The following is a 26,916-nucleotide window of genomic DNA, read 5'->3' on the forward strand; positions in this document are numbered from 1 at the left end:
TGCTAATCATATTAACAATTATTTTATTGGAAAAGTAGATAATTTAAGAAATAATATGCAAACAATAGATAATGAAAAATCTTATTTATTAATAAAGAATAAAATAATGAAAGATAAAAATTGTCAATTTAATTTTGATAGTGTGACTATAAGTAATGTAGAACATATGTTAAGTACCACTAAAAACAAACCACCAGGTGTTGACGGTCTTGACGGGAAACTTCTGAAATTGGTCCCTGATTTAATTGCCCCTGCTATCTGTCATATTATAAATCAATCCTTTAGTGAATGTTTGTATCCGCAACAGTGGAAAACTGCCAAAGTAATACCACTGCCAAAAAATTTGAAATTGCCATTCTCAGGATCTAATAGTCGTCCCATAAGTTTACTGCCAGTTTTGAGTAAACTGATGGAAAGAATAGTAAGTGAACAGATTAAAAGCTACTTTTCTTTTAACACATTGACCACTGATTTTCAACATGCATATCGTGAAGGACATTCAACAGCGACTGCTTTAACCCAAATGACGGATGATTGGCTGAAAGAGATAGATAAAAAGAAAATGGTTGGAGCTGTCTTGCTTGATTTTACTGCAGCATTCGACATCATAGATCACAAATTCTTACTTAAAAAACTTGAATGTTACGGTTTCTCCTCATCTGCACTATCTTGGATGCAAACTTATTTAGCAAACCGGAAACAAATAGTTTTTTTTAATGGGAGTTACTCAGAAGTTAAAACGGTAAGGTGTGGAGTACCCCAAGGAAGTTGCCTTGGGCCTTTGCTCTACACCATATTTACAAATGACATGCCTCTTGTCCTAAATAAGTCCTATATTTCTATGTATGCGGATGATTCAACGATTTACACATCAGCCTCAACAGCCAATGAATTAAATACGGTCCTAAAGGCAGAGTTGCAATCAGTGATGGAATGGATAAAGAATAACAAACTAGTTCTAAACATATCAAAGACAAGTAGCATCATTTTCGGTTCAAACCATACTCTAAGAACGAACCCAGTCTTGAAACTTTTGATAAGTGATGTGGTAATTAATCAAGTCCAGGAGACTAAACTCCTAGGGGTAACATTAGACAGTAAATTGTCATGGTCACACCATATAAACAATATAGTAGTGAAAATGGGAAGAGGGATTTCTGTTGTTAAAAGATGTGCTCATTTGTTACCACTAAATTCTATCAAACAGGTAATTCAAGCTCTGGTTTTGTCAAATCTTGACTATTGTCCTGCAGTATGGTCGAATGTAACAACGAATAAACTGAAAAAATTACAAATGGTACAAAACAAAGCAGCACGTATAGCGCTTCGCTGTGAGTACAGAACTAATGTTGCAGCGATGCACATTTGTTTAACTTGGTTACTTGTCAAACATAAATTACTCTGCTCACTCCTTGTATTCACAAGGAATATTCTTGTTACAAAGATCCCCTCAATTTTATATAACAATTTATCAATAAGTCTTGACAGACACAACCATTCCACCAGACATGCTTCTGCACGAGGTTTTACACTTCCAAAAGTGAGGTCGAATGCAATGAAGCGAACTGTCATGTTCCGTGGTATGCAGGAATGGAACTCTCTTCCCAGACATGTTAAGCAGGAGAATAGTAAATGCCGTTTCAAAATCGTGGTAAAACAACATTTTCAACCAAAGAAATTGACATTCCCTAATAGATAGTGTGTACGTAAATGAAAATGTATGTGTCTGATAAAGAGATAGGTATATATGGATGAAAAGGCATGTGTCTGATAGGGATATATTATTAAAATATTGTATAATTGGCTGATATGAACAGGTATTATTGTATTGTATTATGAATTCATAAGGCGTATACATTTTTATCTTGTATTATGAATTTGATTAGGGTTTTTATTGTTGTTTTAATTGTCTGTATGACATGTAAATGTTGTGAGTGTATAAGGGTTTTTATTGTTGTTTTAATGGTCTGTATGTCATGTAAATGTTATGAGTGTATAAGGGTTTTTATTGTTGTTTTAATTGTCTGTATGATATGTAAATGTTGTGAGTGTATACGTCTGTAACTGTATTTTATGTGTTATGGACCCCAGGAAGAATAGCCCCAGCACTGCTGTGGCTAATGGGGATCCAAATAAACTTAAACTTAAACATAGTGTTTCCATCAAAGCAACAAGCTAGACCGCTGAGAGCGTGCGTGTCTGAGATGGAGAAGCTGCCTTTGCTAGCTAGACTCGCGTGCTATGTGTTGAGTATACCTGCAAGCAGCAGCTCGAGCGAGCAATATTTCAGCACCGCAGGGAAAACGCTGGAGGAGAGGAGAACAGCACTGAAGCCATTAAAAGTGGATGCCATTCTTTTCCTTCAGAGGGCCCACGAATGTACAGCAGAGTGGAATAAACTGTAAAAGGTTTTGCACGATTGTTCTTGGATTTAGCCGGTTGGCGAAGATTTGTGAGTTTTGTTAAAGTTATTCAATCCAAGAAGTTTTTGTTGCAGGGCGGCTGGGTGGCGCAGCGGAGATTGCGCTCCTCACCAATGCAAGAGACTCCGGTCTCGAATCCGGGTGTCGGCATTGCCTCTGGCTTGGGCCGGCCGTCACACCAACTCATTGGCAGAGTTAGCGGGTGGAAGTCAATGGGAGGTAATCTGGACGTTGTGGACAGAGACTCCTACAGGTCGGTTGGGGGACGCCTGCACAGCAGAGACAGGAAATCAAGTTACATGTTATACCTCGCCAATGAGAGTCCGCACTGGCAGGTGAAAAGATGCGACAGGCTGCCTCCTCGTGTACCGGAGGGCCGACCAGTGGGAGGCATATGCGAGCAACGTTCAAGACAGGGGAGGGGAGAATTGGAAACATGAAATTGGGATGGGAATTTTTTTTGAAAAATAAGGAGAAAAAGTGGATACAAAAAAATTCGTTTTTGTTGCCGACGTTCATCTAACAGTGAAGTGTTGAGACCATCCTGATTTACTCAAATTAATTGGCTGCTGGTTAGAGTGTTTTCGGTATGCTTTAGTGTCACAACATTAATGTTTTTAGTCTGTGGGCATGTTAATTGTTTCTGTTGTTAGCCGCAGAGCTATGTCGTTATTGCATTGTGCATTTTTTGTACTAATGTAGCATTTGTGTGTGTACCGTAGGAGTGTGTGTGTGATATCTGTCATCACATCGTAATATTGGCCTCAGGCTTAAATTGGGCTAGGGCCGAATAATTGCTTAACTTTTCGGGCTAGGGTAGGGCCGGGCCTGAATGCTACAGGCTTGGGTCGGGCTGGGGCAGACATGGCAGGCCCCTGCAGACGTCTACCCTACAGCCTTAATCAATAGGTGACAGAATAGAATAGAAATTATCATATTCATTTTTAAGAATTTGCATAGGTAAATTCTTAACCTCACATCTAGAGACTTAAAAAGATGTCTAAGAAAAAGAAAGAAAGATGACAATAAAAAGAAAAGTAACATACTGGTCTCCTGGTGGTCTGTGGGCTCCTCCTTCAGCCCAGTAGACATATCCGTGGGTGGATCCAGTGTGTCCTGAACCTCCTCTATTTTAATCATCACTAGGTCACTGGGTGGATCTGGAACAGTGGGAGACAGAAACTAAGTATTTACAGTGGCATAAAAAAGTATTTGTCCACTTTCTGATTTCTTCTGTAATTACTAGTGGTGGGACTCGATTAAATTTTTTTATCGAATTAATTAGAGACTTTATAGTTAATTAATCTAAATTAATCACATTTTAATCGCATATCAATATTTGATGCGAAAAGCTAAATGTTTCCATTCAAATGAATTTCGGTATACGAGTGAATCAATGAATATACATTATACATACGTTTAAGCAGCAAATCCTGTATTAGCTACTACACAGACCAACAGATCAATGCCATTTTTAACAAAGTGCATCAATTTTAGGAATATTATATATATAGCGCAAAGGACCTTTTGTAAACTCAAGCACTTTCAAGGTAAAAGTAAAACAGTACTTTCAAGTACATTCCAGAACAGTTGACCATTAAAAAAAAACTTGATTGATCTCAATTTCTCTCTTTTTTTTATTATTATTTTTACACATTGAGTGCCACGCCCCTTCCGGGAAGTGACCCCTTACTTGCCGTCCATTAACCCCAAGTAAACGTAGTTGTAGTTTGTAGAGCTAAACCTATATTTTATAGTATAGCTATGGGTCTAATAACGCCGTCAAGTCTCATTGAGTTGCTTCTGGTCAACGTGCAAAAAACAGATTATTTTTTCATCCGTACATTTCCGTTTTATACCGTTTTGAATATGAATATAGTTTGGTTGCTTCTGAGTCATTCGAGGGAAAAGACGCAAAAACTGCTTTTTTGTGTAATTCAATAAACACGTAATTTTTCGCCTGATTATCGGATCTTCCTGAAATCAACGTTAGATCATAATTATTATCCTTCCTTGTGCAAGCATGCAATGTGATTTAGAACTGCGCGCTGCGCCCCCCTCCTGCAATCCAACGGCAAACAGCCATACACATAAAACACAGATAGCTTCAATCACCATAGAAATAAATATCAGATCAACGCAAGCTTTCATATATAGTTTCCTTACCTGGTCTCTGATGTAATGCAAAAAAAAGAATCCAAATATCTGATCGCCATTCCAGTTATCCACAGCGATCCTGTCTCCGACGTTGTTGGGCATTGCACTTCAACGGGCGTGCAGGGTCAGTAGTCCAAACCATCCCTACAAGCGTGTGTTTTGCCGGAGTGTTTAGGACCTGCCCCCACGTTGCAGCTCGGTAGAGAAAAGAAACTAACCCGTTTCTAACGGGGTGCAATAATGGCTGAATGCGTTAGAGGGCGGTATAAGACAGTCTGCCAGCTCAGACACATTCAGTACAGCTTGCACAAGGTGCCCCGCTGAATTATAAATGGCAATAGTGAATAAAATAAATACAGTGAGAAAAACATAGATCTACGTTTCCGGCACTCAATGATCGGGCGACAGAAACATAGTTTCTGCAACCAAATAGTTAATGAACAAACCAGACTAAGAAAAAAAGTTATTTGCTATTTATTATACTTTATACTTATAGCACATGCATGAGTCTGGTCTCCTTTGAAAGGTAACATTCTTACACAATAAAGAAAAATCATCATGCGATTAAATGCATCAATTTTTTTTTACTTTTAATTGTTTCTGTAGTTAATTAATTGAAATTAATGCGATAAAGTCCCAGCCCTAGTAATTACAGATCTTTTTTTAATAATCAGTAAGTCTCTTCAATCTCTGGACCTAAAGATTTCCCTATGGATTTATTCCGAACTGTATTTGACCAGGGACCAGCCATATACAGGAGGGTCTACCAGCTAGTGCAAGACAGTCATATAGAGTAATGAAACACATGGCCATTTAGTTTACTTTCCATCCATCAGACTCTTTGACAATGTATGTGAAAATACCACACTTTGTTATGGTAAAACAAATAGATTGAGACTTCATGGAAAGAAAGAGGAAGGAAAGCTGTGGACACAGAGACATACAACTATGCTGCAACAGAGGGTGGACAACAAGAGAAAAGAAAGACAATAAAAAGAAAAGTAACATACTGGTCTCCTGGTGGTCTGTGGGCTCCTCCTTCAGCCCAGTGGACATATCCGTGGGTGAGTCCAGCGTGTCCTGAACCTCCTCTATTTTAATCATCACTAGGTCACTGGGTGGATCTGGAACAGAGGTAGACAGAAACTAAGTATTTACAGTGGCATGAAAAAGTATTTGTCCACTTTCTGATTTCTTCTGTAATAACAGATTTGTCACACTATGTTTTTTTTTTTTTGTATCTTTAAACACAAATCTAATACAGGATGTAATTGAGTGCTGAGCCTCTTCTTTCATGATTGATAGGAAGTTGGAGGTTGATTTGGGGCAGAGGGAGACAGCAACTAAGGAAATACTCCAGTATTTACAGTATTATTTGACAAATTATTATATTTATATACTGAACTGTGTTTAAAATCAAACATCCTTTTCCTCCATTACATTTATTTAAGTTAAACAAGACCTCTGACCCCTTTAGCTAAGGCTTAATACATCACAGTTGGGATCCCTTCTATCAGCTTAGTTCTCCTAGTTGCTATTCAATCCAGCAGGGGAACAGGACAAAGGTGTTCCATTTATAATAGAGATACCAGAATAAAGTGCTCCAAAGAGTTAGGCTGAATGTGAACAAGAGTTTGATCAAATTAAAGAATGAGAGGAGAGAAAGCAATGGCGACAAAGACTGAGACATACAAACATGCTGGAGCAGAGGAAGGAGAAGACTAAATCAAGATAAGAGAAAGAAACAACATACTGATATCCTGGTGGTCTGTGGGCTCCTCCTTCATCTCAAAGGAAGTCTCCTTGGGTGGCTCTAGCGCATCCTGGTCTTCTTCTTTAATAATCAGTAGGTCTCTGGGTGGATCTGGGACAGAGGGAAACACAACTCAACATACTAGTCTTTATTTACTTCTGGGTCTGGAGAGTAAACTAAAGTCTCTTCAGTAGGAGGTCTTGTTCTGACTTACAGAGGTCCTGCTGGTCTGATTCGTCCTTCATTCTAGTAGGTGTGATCTTGGACGTCTTCTACTGGAACTGGAGTTTTGCTACAAGGATAAATGCAGATGGTCACAGAGAGCCCATACTGTAGATCCAAGACTGGAACTGACTGGTCAGCCAGGACATATATGGAGGCTTCTCTCCATCAATCACATCACAGTATGGAGGGGAAAAGAATGAGAACTGTAGGCCAATTAGTTGACATGCTTTTATTCAAAGCCGATTACATAAATGCAGGACTTAATTTGTGCCAGGACCTGCCAGATTGGGACCGGCACCTATTTGATCGGATCCGGCACCCCCTCTGTCATAATCTTCTGTCATACATTTAGTGGGGGTCGTGGCCAGGCAGCATATGGTTTTGAACTTTTCTCATAATTCATCCAGCCAACCTCCGGACTCCAGCGGGACCCTGTATGAAATTGCAACGCCTCAATACCGCCGCCTGGTGGTCAGTGGTGGATGGTCAGGTGAGTTACACTCTCGCCAAAACCGGAAGTGCCGATCGGTGCGTCGAGGAAATCCCTCCGGCAGTCACATCTTGTTACGGGACTCAAGACAAACACTATAGTGCATTTGGATCGCTTTCATAACGCAATAATCGATATGATTTCGGCGTTTATTGCGCCATATAAACTGGAAATGGATGTAGGAGAGCGGCGTCAAATAATTGGGATCTTTCTCCTCCAGTCTCATCGGCACACGGTAAGAGGACACTAACGTTATTTTCAGCCCGATTGTTTATTCATTTCACTGCAAACCATCTGATCAACGTATCAACCCATGTAAATAAAGCCGTTACTGACGATCAAGGAATTATAAACGACCCCCCCCCCCTTCCTTCACGCATGATGAAGCATAATGTATACCGATCATATACATTTGAATTTTTTAATATAGCGTGTATAGGAAAGAAACGCCAAGCGATAATCTATATGCTTCAGGGCCTATAACTACTGTTTTTGGAATTACAGCAGAAAAGATTAAAACATACTTATATTCTCGACGCTAGTAACACACAACAATGTATGAATGAAAAAATATAACGTTCCCACATCCTGAACGATAGATAATCGATGTCAATATAGCAATTAGGGCTGTCAGTTTATCGCGTTAATTAGATTAATTAATTACACAGCAAATTATCGCGTTATGAAAATTAACTCAAAATGTATTACAATATATATATTTTTTTTAATAATAATTTTTTGGTATCTCATTCATTCCATAAGACTGTAGAATACACATTTACAGATTTTTTTTTTATATGGTTCATTTGCATATTCTTGGTATCTGATTCTAGGGACATCTATGAATCTCAGGGAATGTATTCCCAGTGTCAGAAATACTGTGGGCTAGATCCACAAAGAATGGATTGCACGGTGCAAGTTGCACCCTTACTTACAATTCATTATGAATTGAAAATGGGGGACCCTGATGTAAACAAGACGAAAGTCTTTCTCTGGTCTGCAAGCAATGAGCATCCCCTTAAAAATTGTGTGTATTGAGCCGTACTGTATTGTACCCGCATTCTGCAATCTGGTAATAACATTTTCATTCAATCAATCAATCTGTGCGATGATTTATTGAATGAACATTTTATTTTGAGTAAATTGTAATGAACCAAATGAGAATATCAATACATTTTTTTTTATCTTTGACTGTGAATAACACCATGTTCTAATTGACCAGACCTGAAAAATCTAAGCAAATTAATAGATGGAAGATGATTAAACAGAAGGTTGTGTAGATACAGTACTGAATTCTGCCATCCGGACACATGCAATTTGAAATATGATTATAGAATATAGAATATCAGGCATAAAATGGTTATGCGATTAAAATGCGATTAATTAGATTAATTAATTACAAATCCTGTAATTAATTAGATAAATGTCTTTAATCGCCTGACAGCACTAATAGCAATACAATTTAAAAGGTTATAGCCCTGCAAAGAAGGTAAACATCTCCATAGGCTTTCAACGGTGGCAGACTGGCTATATTGATGGATATAACCCATGGCGCCCAATGTGTTAACAGATTGCAGAATGGGTACAATACAGTACGGCTCAAAACACACAATTGTTGCAGACCAGAGAAAGACTTTCGTCTTGTTTACATCAGGGTCCCCCATTTTCTATTCGTCGTTCGACTTAACTACACGTTAGTCGCGACTCCAGCCATAACCCTGCTATTCTGAATACTCTATTCTGTTCTGTTTGCCATGTCCTAAACCTCTGCCTGTCTCCTTGTCCAGGACCTCCAGTCGACCTGCCTGCCTCGCAGTACCCTGCTAGCTAGCTAACAACATGCTAACCACTGACCTATTAGCCACAAACATGCTCGCCTTTAGTCTGCTAACCTGCCAGCTTGTCACCAGCATGCTAACCTCCAGTCAGCTAACCACCAGCATGCTAACCTCCAGTCAGCTAGCCACCAGCATGCTAACCTCAAGTCAGCTAGCCACCAGCATGCTAACCTCCAGTCAGCTAGCCACCAGCATGCTAACCTCCAGTCAGCTAGCCACCAGCATGCTAACCTCAAGTCAGCTAGCCACCAGCCTGCTAACCTCAAGTCAGCTAGCCACCAGCATGCTAACCTCAAGTCAGCTAGCCACCAGCATGCTAACAGTCAGCTAGCCACCAGCATGCTAACAGGGACTGTATACAGAGTCGGGGACTGGTTCACTTCAAAAGCGGGCACGACCCGCCTGGAGGCAATGGCTCTTCTAATCTTGTTGGAAAAACTCACCACATTTAGTCCAAATCCTCTTTGCCATCAAATATTTGAGTTTTTAGTCCATAATCAATCGTTTGTTCACAAGCTCTGCGTTTGTGACCACAAGTATCTACTCAAGTACTTGGCACATGCGCACTTCCCACGCCAACATGAAACTGGTGGCGAAATGCAGAACGGGAGTAAGCCCCGCCCACCAAGCTGTGGGCCCCGTTCTGCAGATACACTCCACACGCAATAGTAGTGTTCATATGGGATTTCATTCTCCTTTAACATAGTTTTTCATATTAGGATCCAACATCCTCTACAGCAGGGGTCGGGAACCTATGGCTCGCGAGCCATATATGGCTCTTCTGGTGACAGCATATGGCTCCCAGAAAAATATTTGAGTAAAAAATTTTTTTTTTTTTTATACTTGTGATATTTCTTAATAATACTGTGTCATTTTAAAGTAAACAGAAATTAATTTTGAAGATACAGCTAATAGTATCTGTAGCTGAAGATATAGCTAGCAGAGCTGGCGAGGGAACACAAGTGGACAGAAATAAAAAATCTTCAACCTGAAGACCAGCTGATTCTTAAAACTTGGAACGAGCTTCCTGTGACATACCACACAATGCAGCGTGAGTATTGCCGTATTGACCATGTTTGGCTCTACATATGCATGTGGGCAGTCATTCTCGCATATGAGGAACATTAAGACCAACCTACGCTCACGTTTAACTGATGGAAGCCTCAACGCCTGCATGAAGCTCAATCTCATCACCACGTATGAACCAGATTACAAGGCCATCAGCAAAACCATGCAGCACCAGAAGTCGCATTAAAAGTAAGACATATTTAATTTATTATGTTAAAAATACTATATGGCTCTCAATGAAATATATTTAGAAATATTTGGCTTTTATGGCTCTCCCAGTCAAAAAGGTTCCTGACCCCTGCTCTACAGTGTATGTAGAGCCTTTACCTATAAGCCTACTGCGAGGGGCAAGTGGGCTGGCTTGAGTTAGACGCGTGCTTGAAGAATTCAATGTCCAGAGTGCTCGTATCATTTTGGATATGCCAATCCATTTATTGACCATTATCCACCAAGTAATATAAAAACTCTTTAACTAATAACACTGAACGGCGACCTATACGGCACATCAACACGAACACGTCAAGACACGGTCAAAAACTGTTTGGCTATTCTCCTTGCGCACCTATTTTCCGATATCACATTTTAATGCCAATATCGGTAGGTCGATAATATCGGACATCCCTAGTTCATTTACAAAACCCTTTTTGTTTGTTTTATAGTGGTAGGCAGCTATTGGTTCGCTTTCCAATCTATCCCGTTTATTTGACAGTTTATCGGATCAGCATCATCTTTTCTTTTGGACTGCAATTCGGAGCGTGTCCCGACTAAACGCATTACCTGGAGCCTCAAGGCAACTTTGGTTCATAGTATTGCCTTTACATTTTGTGCAACAAGTTTATGAAGCAATAAGTCCTAACATTATTCTCATAAATTACACTGTTCCTCAATTGCAAATAATAGAAATGAACCACATGCCATCCTTTACTTTGAAATCCTCACCGGAAGTGTTCCTCGTGGAATTTTCTGTAGCTTTAGTGGTCGAATATATAATACTGCACATACGAAACGTCCTATTGATTCGATGTTCAATAATACTGCACATACGAAACGTCCTATTGATTCGATGTTCATTCAGTTCATTACCGGGAATAAACATTTTTTTTCCACTTTCTCATTTTCTATTTTTCTCCCATCCCAATTTCGTATTTCCAATTCTTCCCTCCCCTGTCTTGAACGTTGCTAGACTATGCCTCCCACTGGTCGGCTGTAGTGAGGATAGAAGTTAGTGGCGAGCGTCTTGCCCACTGCGCCACTCAGCCGCCTATTACCGGGAATAATTTAAGTATTTGTGTAAGATCAACTTGTGAGACTGTATTCGAAAGTCACCTCGGTTAAAGGAAAACTCCAACATTTTGGGAAATTAGCTTATTTGTCATCTACCCTGGAGTTAGACAAGAAGATACATACCTTTTTCTTCTCTGTGCATGCAGTAGGAGTAGGAAGACATTGGGAACTAGGCTAATGGAGGAACCTACTTCCAGTGACTGACGCTAAGCTAGGCTAACGGTGCACGTCTTCCTACTCCTACTGCATGCACAGAGAAGGAAAATTGTATGTATCTTCTTGTCTAACTCCAGGGTAGATTGCAAATAAGCAAATTTCCCAAAATGTTGGAGTTTTCCTTTAATTACAACAGCTTCCCAGGGTTGTTTTATTGCATTACCGTAAACCTGTAACTAATCGCGCACTCGAAATACAGGGGCTGCTGGTTTGACCACACAAAAGTGAAAGACGGCTGGCTTGACCGCAGTTTATTTATGGCAATAACAACTATACCGTAATAACAACTATACCGTAATAACAACTATACCGTAATAACAACTATAGGCGTAGACCAGGGCCCTGGTCGTCAAGAGAGGGGCGATGAGAAAGATGAGCTGGTGCTGATGGGGAGTGAAGATTAGGGATGGGTACCTTTCACATTTGAACCGATACCGGTACCCGTGAATCGATACCGGTACCCAACGGTACCTTTTTTCGGTACTTAACTCTCAAGAAATTTAATTTACCTACCTCAGTCGTAAAAAAAATAATCCAAACTTCAAATAACTACAATTTCGACAGTTTTCGGCTTGTCATTGCTCCGACTGCTTTGTTGTTGAATCAAGTCAAATCCTAGGTAAGCATATATTGTGCGTGTGAACGTTGACATGAAAAAAAATAAAAAATAAAAAAATCGGTTTCTCACTTGATTCGATACTCGGTAGTACCGACGTGTTTCGGTTCGGTGCCTCAAAAGTACCGAATTCGGTACCCATCCCTAGTGAAGATGAGCTGGAGGACTGATCATACAGTATATACCCCACACACACAAATGCACACACACTGTGTTTAAGTTATTAAATCATAATTAATTGTCAATCTCTTGTCGGTTTTATAAAAATAGGCCTTTATTTTCACAAGTACATTTCGGACAAGTAAGTTTAGCTTTCGGACAAGTAAAATATCTGGCACAAAAAGTTAATGTCAAGCCCTGTATCATCTCATTCTCAATACCACCAAAACTAGGGATGTCCCGATCCGATCACGTGATCGGAATCGGCGTCGATCACGTGCTTTTCAGAGTATCGGGGATCGGGAAAAAATAATAATAAAAATCGGCAGTCAAAAAAAGAAAAATTTTATTCAACAAACATGACCATGTCCACGTCTTAAACTCATACGGAGGCCTTAGTTTTGGTTTTAAATTACATATAATATATCATCATTAATGTATTTATTGTCACACAGAGCAGAATAATTATCCACAACAAACACATTCCCCTTTAATTTTCACCGTTGCAACAAACATTCCCTTTAATTTAGACGCTACACGCTACACGCGACCACAACAACAACACGTCGCTCCCGAAACACGGTTAATATCCACTGACTTGAGCAGCTAGACTTAATGTCAGAGGTTTGGAACTAAGCATTTTAAAATATAAAGTCAAGCCAGTTGCAATGTTTGCAAGGAGGAGATTCCGCGTGGAGGAAAAACTCATGAAGCAGCAGGCTGGAGGCGAAGTTTTCAGACTAAATTTTCACCTGGAGGATAACGTTACGTGACTGAGGTTTATCGTCGGCGTTTCAGACCAGAATGGACCATTACGTAAGTCGAACACTGAATGTATACTAATGTGCAAACATATATTGAAACTTTTAATATTTCTTATATGAAGCAGAAGCACATTTCTCAGGGTGAATGTAATAACAAACGCCTCCGCGCTCGCGCCCCCGGACTATTATAGGCAACAGATGGGCTTGTCTCACTCTGCCAGTTTCTGACAAAAATGCGTCAAAATTGATTACTAATGTGAAAGATCGGATCGGAAACGATCGGATCGATAGATATTTAAAATCACATGCTCGGGATCGGATCGGAAGCAAAAAAAGGCGATCGGGACATCCCTAACCAAAACCAAAGAGATGATCTATGACCCCAGAGAAGTGAGAGTACATGACCCTGTGGTAATTGGCCAATGATATAGAGCAGGTTGCATCACATAAATACCTAGGAATCCACATGGATAATAGACTGAAATGGGATGTACATGTTGATGTTCTGTGTTCCGCAGTATAAATAACACCATTCAAATAAATAATTGTATTTTTATTTGAAATAATTTATTTTAACAATAGGCACATTCGATCAACAGGTAACAACAAAACAACCAACTTTTATTAAACATTCTGATATTTTCGCGGGTCTCGTGCCACTGTCAACTAAGCGAGTACTCAGAAGACGCTCACCGTTTGTCCGGGAGAAGTAATATTGACGTACGTAGATTGAGAGTTTTCCAGTGTGACACAGGCACTTTCTGATCAGATGGAATAACGTTACTATTCGTTTGAGGAATATATATATATATTTTTTTTAACTTGTCCCGGACAATAGGACAAGCCTTAATGTCAAGCCCTGTGATGTCTCTCACACCAGACCTGAAAGTAGTCCATCTCTATAAAGTAAGTAGAGGGGCAGTCGCCAGCCTTCAATAGGCTTAGAATAAGTGTGTAGTCTAAAAATTTCAGGACATGATTGTTAGGCTGCCTGCTGCTACACTCATTGGTGTACACTAGTGTAAATAGGAGAGGGGAGCTCACCGCACCTTGAGGCACCCCGGTGCTGCAGAATTTGACCTCTGAGAGTGTGTCATTCACCTTGACTTGTGTCCTGTTGGTGAGAAGAGAATAGAACCATTTGATTATTGAGGGGTTTATCCCCAAACTCATAAGATTCTGGACAAGTAGGTGAGGGCGAACCGTATCAAACGCAGAGCTAAAATCTGCAAATAGCACCCGTTTGCCATTATATTATTTCAAGATAATAAAGTAGCTATAATGAGTCAATAGATAGAAAGCAGTAATGGCATGTAGGTAGGCCTGCCGCGATAAGCAATAAATCGATTAATCGGCGCGATAATTAAAATGAATGCAATGATTTTGACGGGCGCGATTAATTGCTATTTGCGCGTTTGTTTTAATGAGGCGGAACCAGTACCCCTCGTCAGTCACTCTCCGTGTGGGGGGCCGCTGGCCTTACTACAGAGTACAGCACGGGAGCTCCGTGGGGCACTAGCAATGCCACATATAGCTTAACTACATTTCTCAATAGTGTTGCTCCTTTTAACCAAGTAGCGTTCTTTGTAGTGTAACGTTAGCTATTTTTAGACCCAAGTAGTTACTCGCTACTGCCCGGAGAAACTGGGCTGCTAAAGATCTAGCGTTGATGCTCATTCAATGCTAACAACATTAGCTAAATAGCTAACAAACAAAATACAACGTATAGCATAGCTACAACACAGAATAACGTTAATACAATTACATGCATCATTGCTTTGATATACTGAACTTTATGGGATTACAGCACCCAGTGTGAGAACTTGTGAGCGCAGTCTAACTTGACTATATGCATCATTGTTTACAATGAACGGGTGGGGCTAGTCAAAGGACTGGACACAGGGACAAGTTTAACATGAATTAATTTATTATAACAGGTAGTTTCGAGTCGTGCCTACGCACCACAGGGCTATTCTATTATATACGGCTTTGACGCTTCCTCCTCATCGTTGATTGCCTGTAGTAGCTGCATCTAACGTTAGTAGCTAACGTTAAAACTAACCTAGTTGTTAGTTGTTCACCAACAATCTGAACATTTGTTTTATCATTCGCTCAAAAACACAGAACCGGACGAGACAAATTGTCCGCTCATACGTTCTGCTAGGATAATAACAACAATACTTCCGCTCCGGTCGGTGGGCTTCAAAATAAAAGTCTAAAACACCGGAAAAGACGGAGCGGTGGGCTTCAAAATAAAAGTCTAAAACACCGGAAAAGACGTTTATTTTGTACAGCGTTTTCCTCCACGAGTACTCGAGTACATCATGTGATCAATCGATCTGGATTATTTTTGCCCATCCCTAGTTTATCCTGTGCTGAAGTCTCCATTCCAATAGAGATATTTTGGTGTTTATTTGATTATCGTTTCACTGCCTTTTTATTTATTACGTTTCCAGTTTTTTCCTCACACTTTATTAACATTTTGTACATAGTACCGCGGCGCAAGGTACATTAATAATACATGTATATGTTAAAAGGATGACACAAAAAGCCAGACAGAGGGCTTGTTTCCAGTTTCAGTTTGTTTTATAATAAACAATCAAACTGAGCATTTTTTTATTTAGGATATTTAAAATGTCTTCCAATGTTAAATAAAAGTTTATTGCACTTTGAAACGGTGTCCTTGCATTATTATGCTATTATCATTATATTAGTGAATTTTTTTAAGAAAATTGAGAACTTTTGGGAAATAAATTTCTCCAAAAAAAATTCTCTAACCGGTCGCAATAATATCGCTTATCGCGATATTTTCGGGGGCAATTAATCGCCAAGCAAAATGTGTTATCGTGGCAGGCCTACATGTAGGTTACTCACCCTACTCATGTACAGTAGGCATCCACACTACACAGCATTTATTTATAGATATAAATAAACTTCATGGCTCATCTCCTACTCTGGGTATTCAATAGGTGGTGTCAAAGAGGCAATTACCCATGTGACCTGAGGATACTAGTAAAACATTTTGAAATATTCAATTACAAAGGGCTGCACGCAGGGAGCGAAATTAACTTTTTGACTCACCGGCCAGTGGCGGGTAGATGGGAAGAGTCTACCCGCCAAGCATATTTCTTACCTGCCAACATTTTTTTGATTAAAAAAATATATATATATATATTTTATATAAAATTTTTTTTTTTAAATAAAATATATATTATATAATCATACTTGTAGTTGTATTATCTGCGAGACATCGCCACCACGCAATAAGTCAAAATGCTTGCTATCTGCAAACAGCTCCACTGTCTGTGTGCAGGGCCGCCTGGGAGAAATGCGAGGCCCTGTGCGAGATTTAACGCGAGCCCCCCCCCCCCCCCCCCCAAAGGTTAAAAAAATCTAAATTAAAAAAAATTATATATATATATATATATATTTTTTTTTTTTATACAGTCAACATATTCTTAAATAATAGCGCTGCCCGAGGCGGGGCATGATACAGTCAACATATAGCAAAAGAGAGAGCGAGAGAGAGCTCCCGTTCTACAGTCAATATACAGTGTACAGAGAGAGAGAGAGAGAGACACATTGGAAAGAAATTGAAATGCTATTTGGCCCTAAACAGAGAGTACACAGTGGCAGAATACCTGAGCACTGTGACTGAAGATCCTTGACTATACAGACTCAGCGAGCACAGCCTAGCCATCGAGAAAGGCCGCCATAGGCAGACTGTGTGTGTTAGAAAGAGAGAGAGAGAGAGAGAGAGCATGTGTGTTAGAGAGAGAGCATGTATGAGAGAGAGAGAGAGAGAGAGAGCATGTGTGTGTGTGTTAGAGAGAGAGCATGTATGAGAGATCCAAAAGGACAAAGATCAACACTTAAATCCAAGAGAGAGAGAGAGAGAGAGAGAGAGAGAGAGAGACACATTGGAAAGAAATTGAAATGCTATTTGGCCCTAAACAGAGAGTACACAGTGGCAGAATACCTGAGCACTGTGACTGAAGATCCTTGACTATACAGACTCAGCGAGCACAGCCTAGCCATCGAGAAAGGCCGCCATAGGCAGACTGTGTGTGTTAGAAAGAGAGAGAGAGAGAGAGCATGTGTGTTAGAGAGAGAGCATGTATGAGAGAGAGAGAGAGAGAGAGAGAGAGAGAGAGCATGTGTGTGTGTGTTAGAGAGAGAGCATGTATGAGAGATCCAAAAGGACAAAGATCAACACTTAAATCCAAAGAGAAGAGGGTCTAGACCAGAGAAACCAAAGCAGCAAGGAGCCAATGGCCGACATCAGCTAAATAGGCTAGCCAGGTACTGTGACACCAGGCCACACACAGCTTTGGCCAACGGCCCAACGCTACCCAAGCTACACAAACGACAAAGACATTCACACACAGCACATGTCGTATCTCCAAATGTTGTGAAGTAGCATATGTTTTGCCTGGAAAAAAACATCGTTATTAACAAAACATTCGGGAGGGGAAGGAAGGAAGAGTGGGGTAATGTCATGACATTTTCATTAATCTTACCTGCACCAAGGAACGCAGGGCGAAAGGCCGTAACACAGGTCTCCACGTTGACGAAAGGCCTCTCGCTGTCGGGACAAAAATAAGCTGCTGCCAGAGCCTTGTCATGGTGCAGGCCCGACTACATCTTCTGTCAAAGATGATGTCGTAGTCAGAGTGCCAGAACCCCCTGCTATTCTCACGGCTAATGTCAATGGTCGTAGCACAAGCTAACAGCTAACTCAAGGCTAACTGATAGCATCAAACGAACGTTCCCAGCCGAGCGCAGCCGGCAGTTAACGTCGAAGCTAAACAGCTAACTGGCTAACAGTTAGCTCAACCAGGCTATCGCTAACCATTAGCTAACGCAGAAGCAAGCTATGCGGCTACATACAGCCAGGTGCTGACACCAGGCACACACCGTTAGCTACTAGTAGTACTATTAGCTAGTCGGCCAGTTTAGCTCCAGAGAGTGAGAGAGAGAGAGAGAGAGAGAGAGAGCGATGTCCACGGCGGGAATAGAATAGAGTTAATAGAATAGGTTAAAAACTCACCAAACGTCCAAGAGGATGGAGACAACCGCGTGGAGTTGACGAAGTTCATCTGCCAAACGACCATCCTCTTCATCCTTGGCTGCAGGTTAGCTAACGCTAGATAGCCTTTAGCTAAGCTAGCTACTAGCCGACATCATCATGGGCCATGGCCTATATCCCGACTGCATCATGACAAGGCTCCGGCCATTTGTCCCGCCTTTCGTCAACGTTCCTTGGTGACTGACCGACTGATAATGACCGACCTTGGCTGGCATAACTAAGCATAATAGTCAAAAGCTGCACGCGCGAAATATTCAAACGCAGCTGACTCTTCTTCTTCTTCTTCTTCTTCGTTTAAGTTTCCGGCGGCGTACTATGATGTAAGTAACCACTCCCTTCGTTGAAACCAATGCCTGCTGCAGAGCACCAGAGCTCCAATAGTGACCCAGGTGCAGACCCAGGAACAAGTCAGACACATTCTACAAACGTGTCTAATGTGAAATATATAAGCATATAAGCAAAACTAGATTTTAGGTATGTGATGAAAAAGGGCCTCGCGGGAAGGGGGGCCTCGCAAAAAAATTAAAAAAATTAAAAAAATTAAAAATAAAAAAAATAAATAAAAAATATTTTTTTTTTATTTTTTTTTATTATTTTTTTTGCGAGGCCCCCCTTCCCGCGAGGCCCTGTGCGACCGCACTGCTCGCACACCCCCTGAGGCGGCCCTGTCTGTGTGTATACTTGAGTAGCCTCCAGCTCCAGCAAGGATTATCCGGCCCTGCAGCTAGACCCTATATTCAGCTAGACCCTACATTCAGCATGCAAGGATTCTCCGGCGATGCAGCTGGACCCATTTATAACGTTACGGTTATGTTGTCAAATCACATTCAACATGCCCTCAGCTAGAATACGCATTCAATCAATGTTATAAGACATTGATATCAGGAGCTATCTGTAGCTACTGCTAGCCCGGTAGATAACGTTAAGACAATTTAGTTTACTGGGACAGATCGATCTAGCGTGAGCTAGCTAACGCGAGCTAGCTAACGAGGGAACGGAGGTTTTATGCACTCGAGTAGACTATTGCTGGAGCATTTGTTGATATCAGTAGCTAGCCAGCTAGATACCGTTAGACAATGCGTTAGCACTAGATGCTGCGGGCGAGCTGCTACCATTCTGGGAGCTTAACGTTAGCACTAGATGCTGCAGGCGAGCTGCTACCATTCTGAGAGCTTAACGTTAGCAGTGGCACTAGAGCTGCGGGCCGCTCTGTGTTGATACGAGCAGAAGCCAATAGTATCCCGCTGCAGGGGGCTGGCCCGGCTGGGCGGATATGACTCGTTGCCACGTTTTTTTTCAAAATAAGAATATCATACGAACCGAATGCTGCTAACTGCCGGAGCCATCGATATTATGACTCTAGCTGCGCTTGGGCCGGAAATGAGACCCGCACAGATCTTCAAAATAAGAGTATCATTATGAACTACACGTCTACACGCCACACGGCGGGCAGGGCTCTCAGTGGCAAGCGCCAAAGGTAAAAACTGAGCGCCCCTGGCGGGCGGCGGGCTTTAATTTCGCCCCCTGGCTGCACGATAAAATCGCAATCTCATTTCTAAATGACGACGATTCTGATGTATTTGCGTCTAAATGGAGATCAGTGTTGCATTAAAACACTCACTCCTATTCCCCTATGCATTCACGTCACGCTGCATTCACATGTTGACTTACTTGCTTCGGAACAATCCAAGTTGCGATATCAATCACACTTACTCGATGTAAAGCAAAACACGTTATTAATTCAACATTCACATTACTCACGTTGCCATCATTGCGTCTGATAACCAGTGGCGGCTGGTGAGAATATTCTATGTGGGGCGGTGCCATATTCAATCAGTTTCAGTAACTACAGTATATAACCAGACCTGCAAACTGATAAGAGGTGAAAAAGGTGACATGTTTGTAAACCCCATTCCCCCAGAAGAAAATCGTTGTGTTTTAACATGTAAACGAAGCACTCAAGAGAAGAAAATATAGGGGAAAGACAACCCGTATCTGGGTCTGACAGCACTACAATTACATTTTCATATCATAATATCATAACGCAGAGGCTGAGACTCACTTTTTTTTGCTGCCGGTAGAACATTGCGTACGAATTGGAAGAGCCGTCGTGTGTCACGCTAAGCCTTCGAGAAGCTTTGTGGTCCGGACTTGAACTTCCCATAAATGTGTCTATGAATCCATTTAGTTAGATCCAGCACTGAATGTATCTTGTGATTATTATAAATTTACTTTACAGTTAAGCTAACACTAACCAGAGCTAAAATAACACAAGGCCCAGTTAAGCTAACACTAACCCGAGCTAAAGTAACACAAGGCCCAGTTAAGCTAACACTAAACCGAGCTAAAATAACACAAGGCCCAGCTAAGCTAAGACTAACCCGAGCTAAAATAACACAAGGCCCAGTTAAGCTAACTCTAACCCGAGCTAAAATAACACAAGGCCCAGTTAAGCTAACACTAACCCGAGCTAAAATAACACAAGGCCCAGTTAAGCTAACACTAACCCGAGCTAAAATAACACAAGGCCCAGTTAAGCTAACTCTAACCCGAGCTAAAATAACACAAGGCCCAGTTAAGCTAACACTAACCCGAGCTAAAATAACACAAGGCCCAGTTAAGCTAACACTAACTGTGGGCTAAAATAACACAAGGCCCAGTTAAGCTAACTCTAACCCGAGCTAAAATAACAAGGCCTAGTTAAGCTAACACTAACCCGTGCTAAAATAACACAAGGCCCAGCTAAGCTAAGACTAACCCGAGCTAAAATAACACAAGGCCCAGTTAAGCTAACTCTAACCAGAGCTAAAATAACACAAGGCCCAGTTAAGCTAACTCTAACCCGAGCTAAAATAACACAAGGCCCAGTTAAGCTAACTCTAACCCGAGCTAAAATAACACAAGGCCCAATTAAGCTAACTCTAACCCAAGCTAAAATAACACAAGGCCCAATTAAGCTAACTCTAACCCGAGCTAAAATAACACAAGGCCCAGCTAAGCTAACTCTAGCCCCAGATACAGAGGTACCAGCTAAGAAAATACTAGCTCCAGCTACCGAAGGGAAAAACTACAGAAATATACCAGATAACAGTAACAAGAATAACTATTGGAATGAACCTGGAGCAAGACCGAAAACAAACACGAGAGAGAGAGCTAATGACTGGCTCTGCTAACGAGGCTAACATCAACCACCAGGACGATAAGATTTTCCGATATTTCATGATTTTCACGGAGCTATTTCTAAATTATGGCTGTGTCTAATACGCCCGTTGTTTATCAATGACTTGCTTGCAGTCAACATGTACAAAACGGATTGTTTTTTAATCTGTACAATTCCATTTTATACCGTTTTGAAAAACGGATGTTTTTGGAAATTTCTAGAAAAGAAAAAAAGATTTCGCGGAAATAGCCAATTACTGGAATACACACAACACGTTGTCATATTGCGGCTGATTTATGAATAGTTTTCAAATAAACACTAGATTATCGATAGTATATGTGTACTTATGCACGCAAGAGAAGCGGGCTGAAAAATCGATTATCTATGACCTGGTCAGCGCTAACGTCATATACACACATAGGGGACACGTTGTGGAATATGTGAAAAAAACATCTGATTACCCCAAGACTGGTAAAATAGATTCCTTACCTCACATCAGATGTTCTGCAAAAAGATTATTCCAATTCCTGATCGCCATTCCAAATATCGATCGCGTTTATTGATCCAACGATCCAACCTCGAAACACATATTCCACGCTGCTCTGAGGGTCCCCAATGAATGCAATCGTCTCGGGTTACATGCCTGAGAAGTCAAATGTGGAATCCGGGTTTTTTCCCCCCCATGCATTTCCATTGAGTCCAATCCAATGGGTGCATTACCATCCGGGAGACGATAGGGGCGGTATTTTCCCTTTTCGAGGTCAGAGCCAGTCCCAATAATAACATGAGGCTGGATTGATGAAAAATGAATGGATATCGCTAATAAAAGCAATAACGAAGATTTCTCGTCGTTGGCACTCAAAGTGTTACAGTGAGTTAATAAATTCACTCTGAAAATCTGCTCTGCTCTGATAAACTGACTCTTTGGTCAGAGCGTCCAGTGTGCACTCAAAATTTCCGAACAACTTGAGTGCGCTCGCTCTGACACTGGTTGTAAATAGTTATGAGTGTTGTATGTGCCTCCCTCAGTGTTTCCCATTAATTACCTAGACTGATACATTGCCAATAGGGATCTATCAGTAGTATTGGCAGTGGTAGTAGTCATAATAGTAATCCAGTATATTTTTATATTTTCTAAAAAATAAACCAGTTCAACACAGGTAACCGCTTCATTTATTTGATGGCTCAAATGTATGCTCTAGTCCAGTGGTTCTCAAACCTCTCCTCGAGGCACCCCAGCCATTCCATGTATTTGTTAAATTCCACCACCAGCACACCCGATTCAACTAATAAAGGGCTTGTTAAGTTGAATCAGGTGTGCTGGTGGTGGAATTTAACAAATACATGGAACGGCTGGGGTGCTCCGAGGAAAGGATTTGGAACCACTGCAATCTAGTCGATTTTGTGTTTTGAGCACAACGTTCATCATAGATCTGGCCTCTTTATTTTATTTAGATTGATGCATTTAACTTTAAAATATATAACAAAATAAAAACAATTCCGGGGGAGCATGCCCCCGGACCCCCCTAGAGGGTCCAATTCCGCGGGAGCATGGCCCCGGACCCCCCTAGAGGGTCCCAGGTTCACCCATCAGTCATCAAATCCTGTAGGAAACACTGTCCCTGTATTGTAAATAGTTCATATGTGTGTTGTCACTACTGTATGTAAAATTGTAAATATTTATTTACCTAATTTATGTGCAATCGTTTCATTTCAGCTCAGTGTAGAGAAAGGCACCGATACTAACAACCGCCTTACTGCGAGCATCTATGACGACACTGTTGACACCACATATCCGTGACGACAACACTAGTAGTTTTGGGGGGCCTACCACCCCCTAGGGCTGGGCGATATGGCCAAAAATGATATCGCGATAACGATATCGATAACAAACCTAATTTATGTGCAATCGTTTCATTTCAGCTCAGTGTAGAGAAATGCACCGATACTAACAACCGCCTTACTGCGCGTGCCTATGACGACACTGTTGACACCACATATCCGTGACACGCGCGCCCCGCGACAACATTAGTAGTTTTGGGGGGCCTACCACCCACTAGGGCTGGGCGATATGGCCAAAAATGATATCGCGATTACAATACAACAAAATCGATCAAAAAATGATATTGCGATAACAATACAATACAACAAAATCGATAAAAAAATGCTAATATATAAAAAATTCAAAAATATATATATATATTTTTTTTAAACAACAGATGTATGTTTATTTTGCAGCAATTCTTTGTCGTTGCCGCCATCTTTAGTGTTACATCCCCTCACACTGCAGTTCTCAGGCTGCAGCTGGTTTGAAAGCGAAAGTAAACCGGCTTCTCTGCTGGCTGTGGCTCCAGGGGAGTTGAACAGTTCTGGCTCTGCTAGTTTCTTTTCTATCTTTTGGCGCTTTTTTGGTGGACAAACCACCGCACATGTGCACCGTGACTCATGACTGGAGACTAGCTCTGCTAGCACACATAGCCTACTGTGTACAGACGGTTTCAAACTGTATTTTAAATTAGAAAGCAAACAAAATAAAAGAGAAAAATAAATCTCAAATTTGGTCAGTATTGTCATTTGGAGAAGCAAAGCCATTACTTTAAGTTGCAGGCAAGAAAGACAAGTCTGTCCACTGTCTCTGGTTTTAAAACTGCCCTGTTGCAGGTCAGAAAAAAAAAATCTATATATTTTTTTACGATATCGATTATTAAAATATATCATGATAATTATCGTTATATCGCGCAGCCCTACCACCCCCCCTGAAAAAAATCCTAGGGGAAACACTGCATGGTAATGACAGCTTTATGCACAAGCAGGCACACAAGAATCTGGCTTTACACAAGTATGTTGATGTCAGTCTGACTACCCTGGCAAGCAGGGCAGTACAGTGCGATATATATGTTGCACGTGCGACACTGACGTCAGTCTGTGCGATGAAAGGATTGACTTCAATAGCACTGGTGCGATGGCCCGCTATCCACTTGGTACTTGTAGTCTTGTGCGATTAAATACAATGTCCCTTCTGCGTAAAACTCCATATATCAAACACCAAATCCCATAATCCCTAGCGAACAATATCCCCGCGAGTTGCGAGCAGTGACTCATATCCGCTCGGCTCAGCTCACAACACAGCAGGTGACTGCAGGACTCGTCTCAGCAGCGTTTGGAACGCGGACATTGAAACAGAGCTAGTAGATAGTGTTGTCGCGACCCAAAACAAATCCCTGCTGTTTTATTCTGCAACGGGTCAAATGCATATAACATGCTTTGCAATCCTCGCGTCATAAAGTCCGAAATGAACGTTACGTTAGCATGAGCTAAAAACAAGCTGTTCATAGCCATATTTATATAGAGAGAACAGCAGACGGGCAGAGTGAGGAGGAGCGGAGGGGGCAGACATTCTCCCTTCTCTGTGTGTGTGTGTGCGTTTGGAAAGATCACATGAAGTCAGACGAGTATATTATATTGATAGTAAATGTACTGAGGGTGGACAGATAATGTTGATATTTAAACATAAAAAATACAATACAAAATAAATGTATTCATGATCATGCAACATAAAACGGTTGCGTGTTGCGAGTTCCAAAACATTTAACTTAAAGTTTAAAGCTCAATATATCAAAACGTGGCACTTTACAGTGAACAGGAGGTCTATGTGTATTAAAAACAATAGATTGTTTTTCCTTTAAAAGTCTGGAAGAGGTCAAAAATAAAAATGTCAAATGATATTTCCGTTGCCTTTTTGGAGTTGATCTAAATGTTACTGATTGTGTTAAATGGGCTTATGTTATGATATCGTCTCATATCGATTGCAGGCACCTGCATCGTATCATATCGTGGCATATATCAGCAAATATCGTATTGTTGTCCAAAGAATCTATATCGTATCGTGATGAAACTGGTGATTCCCACCCCTAGTAGAGTCCATACACCCAACACCAAATCCCATAATTCCTTACACGTAGCGTGTCTGGCTGTGTGACGTCAACTTGTCAGCATAAAATGACAGCCAAACATGGCACTGCAACTAAATAACACAAATACAATAGGCACATTTGTGACTGTTACAAATATAACACATTTTATACTTGTGCTACAAGATTTTGGCCTGTGCTACAAAACGATCAACCTCTGTAGCACCAGTGCTATGTGCAAAAAAAGTTAACGTACAGCCCTGGGCAAGGCAGCTATACTGAGATACAATATTCACACAATAGTGGGTCAAGGATAGCGATCGGCTCCCACTCATAAACTTTTTCTTTAACAGGTTGTTTGTGCGACACACAAGCCACAAAGCCAAAATGTATCAAATAAAAAAAGATCCTGTCATCATAAAATCTAAAATATCATACAGTCACCTTGTACTATTTGGATTTGCTGAGAAGGAAACGAGGACCCTTTCCAGTCTCTTTGTGCCACAGAGCCACAAGGTAAACAACAGTTAACCTGGAAGAAAATACAAGCAAAAACATTCTACACTTTAACACACTTTATATTTATTAGCAAAGAGATTTGCACTACAATTCATACCTCATTGCACCTTACCCTAAGTTGTACCTGATCCCATTGCTGCATTGTGCCTCACTGTTACTCTTTTTTTTACTCTGTATTGTATATTGTATATAATATGTATATTGATTGACTGAACACCTTTTGTTTACGTACTCTTGACTTTTTCTATTTTATACGTTTTATCTATTGTATCTAGGACTAGCACACTCTCAGGAGCTCATACAGAAAAAAGCATTTCATGGAAAAGTATTCTGTATTTTACTATGACAACTATTAAAGCAACTTGAACAACTTAATGGTCATATTGCCTTTTAAATTAAGATTTATGTACCAGGTGAGGGTAAAAATATCATGTTTTCCTTCATTGTATCTCCATTTACTCTGGAATGGTAATAGATGTGCACTTGATTCATGTCCTACCTTGTTACCTATCAAAGGAGACCAGAAACATGCATATAGGCCTTATGGTTCAGGAGCTATCATGATTCATTTGGGGCATGTAATTTCAGACAGGAGGCCTGAACAATATGCTTGGTAGTTTTATAAAAGATGTGATAGCACACATTTGGAGGCAACTGCTGCATTGCTATTTACATTTATCTAGCAGTCACATCTATCAAAGCTATCACATCTTTTCTAGCAGTAGGGTTGAATACCTTCCCAAAAATCACTATGAAAGTTAGTCCCCCAAGATGGTACCCGTGGTCCAAATGTGGGGCCCTGGCTCACGGCCTAAGAAGCATTTCAGCAGCATAGCCTCTCAAGTAAAGTGACACAGTGGCTGAAATGCTCAACAATTGAGATGTTCGGTCATTATTAGTAACGAGCTGAATAAACGCACATTTCTCTCTATACATAGAGTCGTACCAGTTTCTGATCTAACGTCACACATTCTCACAGACTCAGTAGTAGCATTAGCATTAGCATAGCAGCTTAGCTTGTTAGCTGCTCCAGCTAACTTACCTCTGGTCAAGGCCCAGTCTGGATGGAAAAGTGGCAGAAACGCCCAACAGATCAGATGTGCGGCCAGTAGATGAATACAAGCAGAGTTTACTGTAACAAAAAGGAGAGGTCGACATGAACCGAATGTACCTTTGTTTACCTGAACGACGAGACTCCAGAAACTACGTGTGTTTTAGTCAGAGAGGAGGAGGAGCTGCAGCTA

At 40.9% G+C, this 26,916-nt stretch overlaps 1 long non-coding RNA gene across 1 annotated transcript; it reads right to left on the bottom strand.

The window, feature by feature from the left end:
* Positions 1–6,343: 6,343 nt before the first annotated feature.
* LOC311248293 lies at positions 6,344–26,848 on the bottom strand. The gene is made up of 5 exons (XR_014620938.1): positions 26,715–26,848; positions 25,598–25,685; positions 14,043–14,107; positions 6,548–6,625; positions 6,344–6,444 (listed from the first exon to the last, which is right to left on the bottom strand). It is a non-coding gene; the product is annotated as an uncharacterized lncRNA (long non-coding RNA).
* Positions 26,849–26,916: the final 68 nt, after the last annotated feature.

The sequence above is a fragment of the Notolepis coatsorum genome (assembly GCF_963971535.1).
Source record: "Notolepis coatsorum genome assembly, contig: SCAFFOLD_930, whole genome shotgun sequence".
NCBI lineage: Eukaryota > Metazoa > Chordata > Actinopteri > Aulopiformes > Paralepididae > Notolepis > Notolepis coatsorum.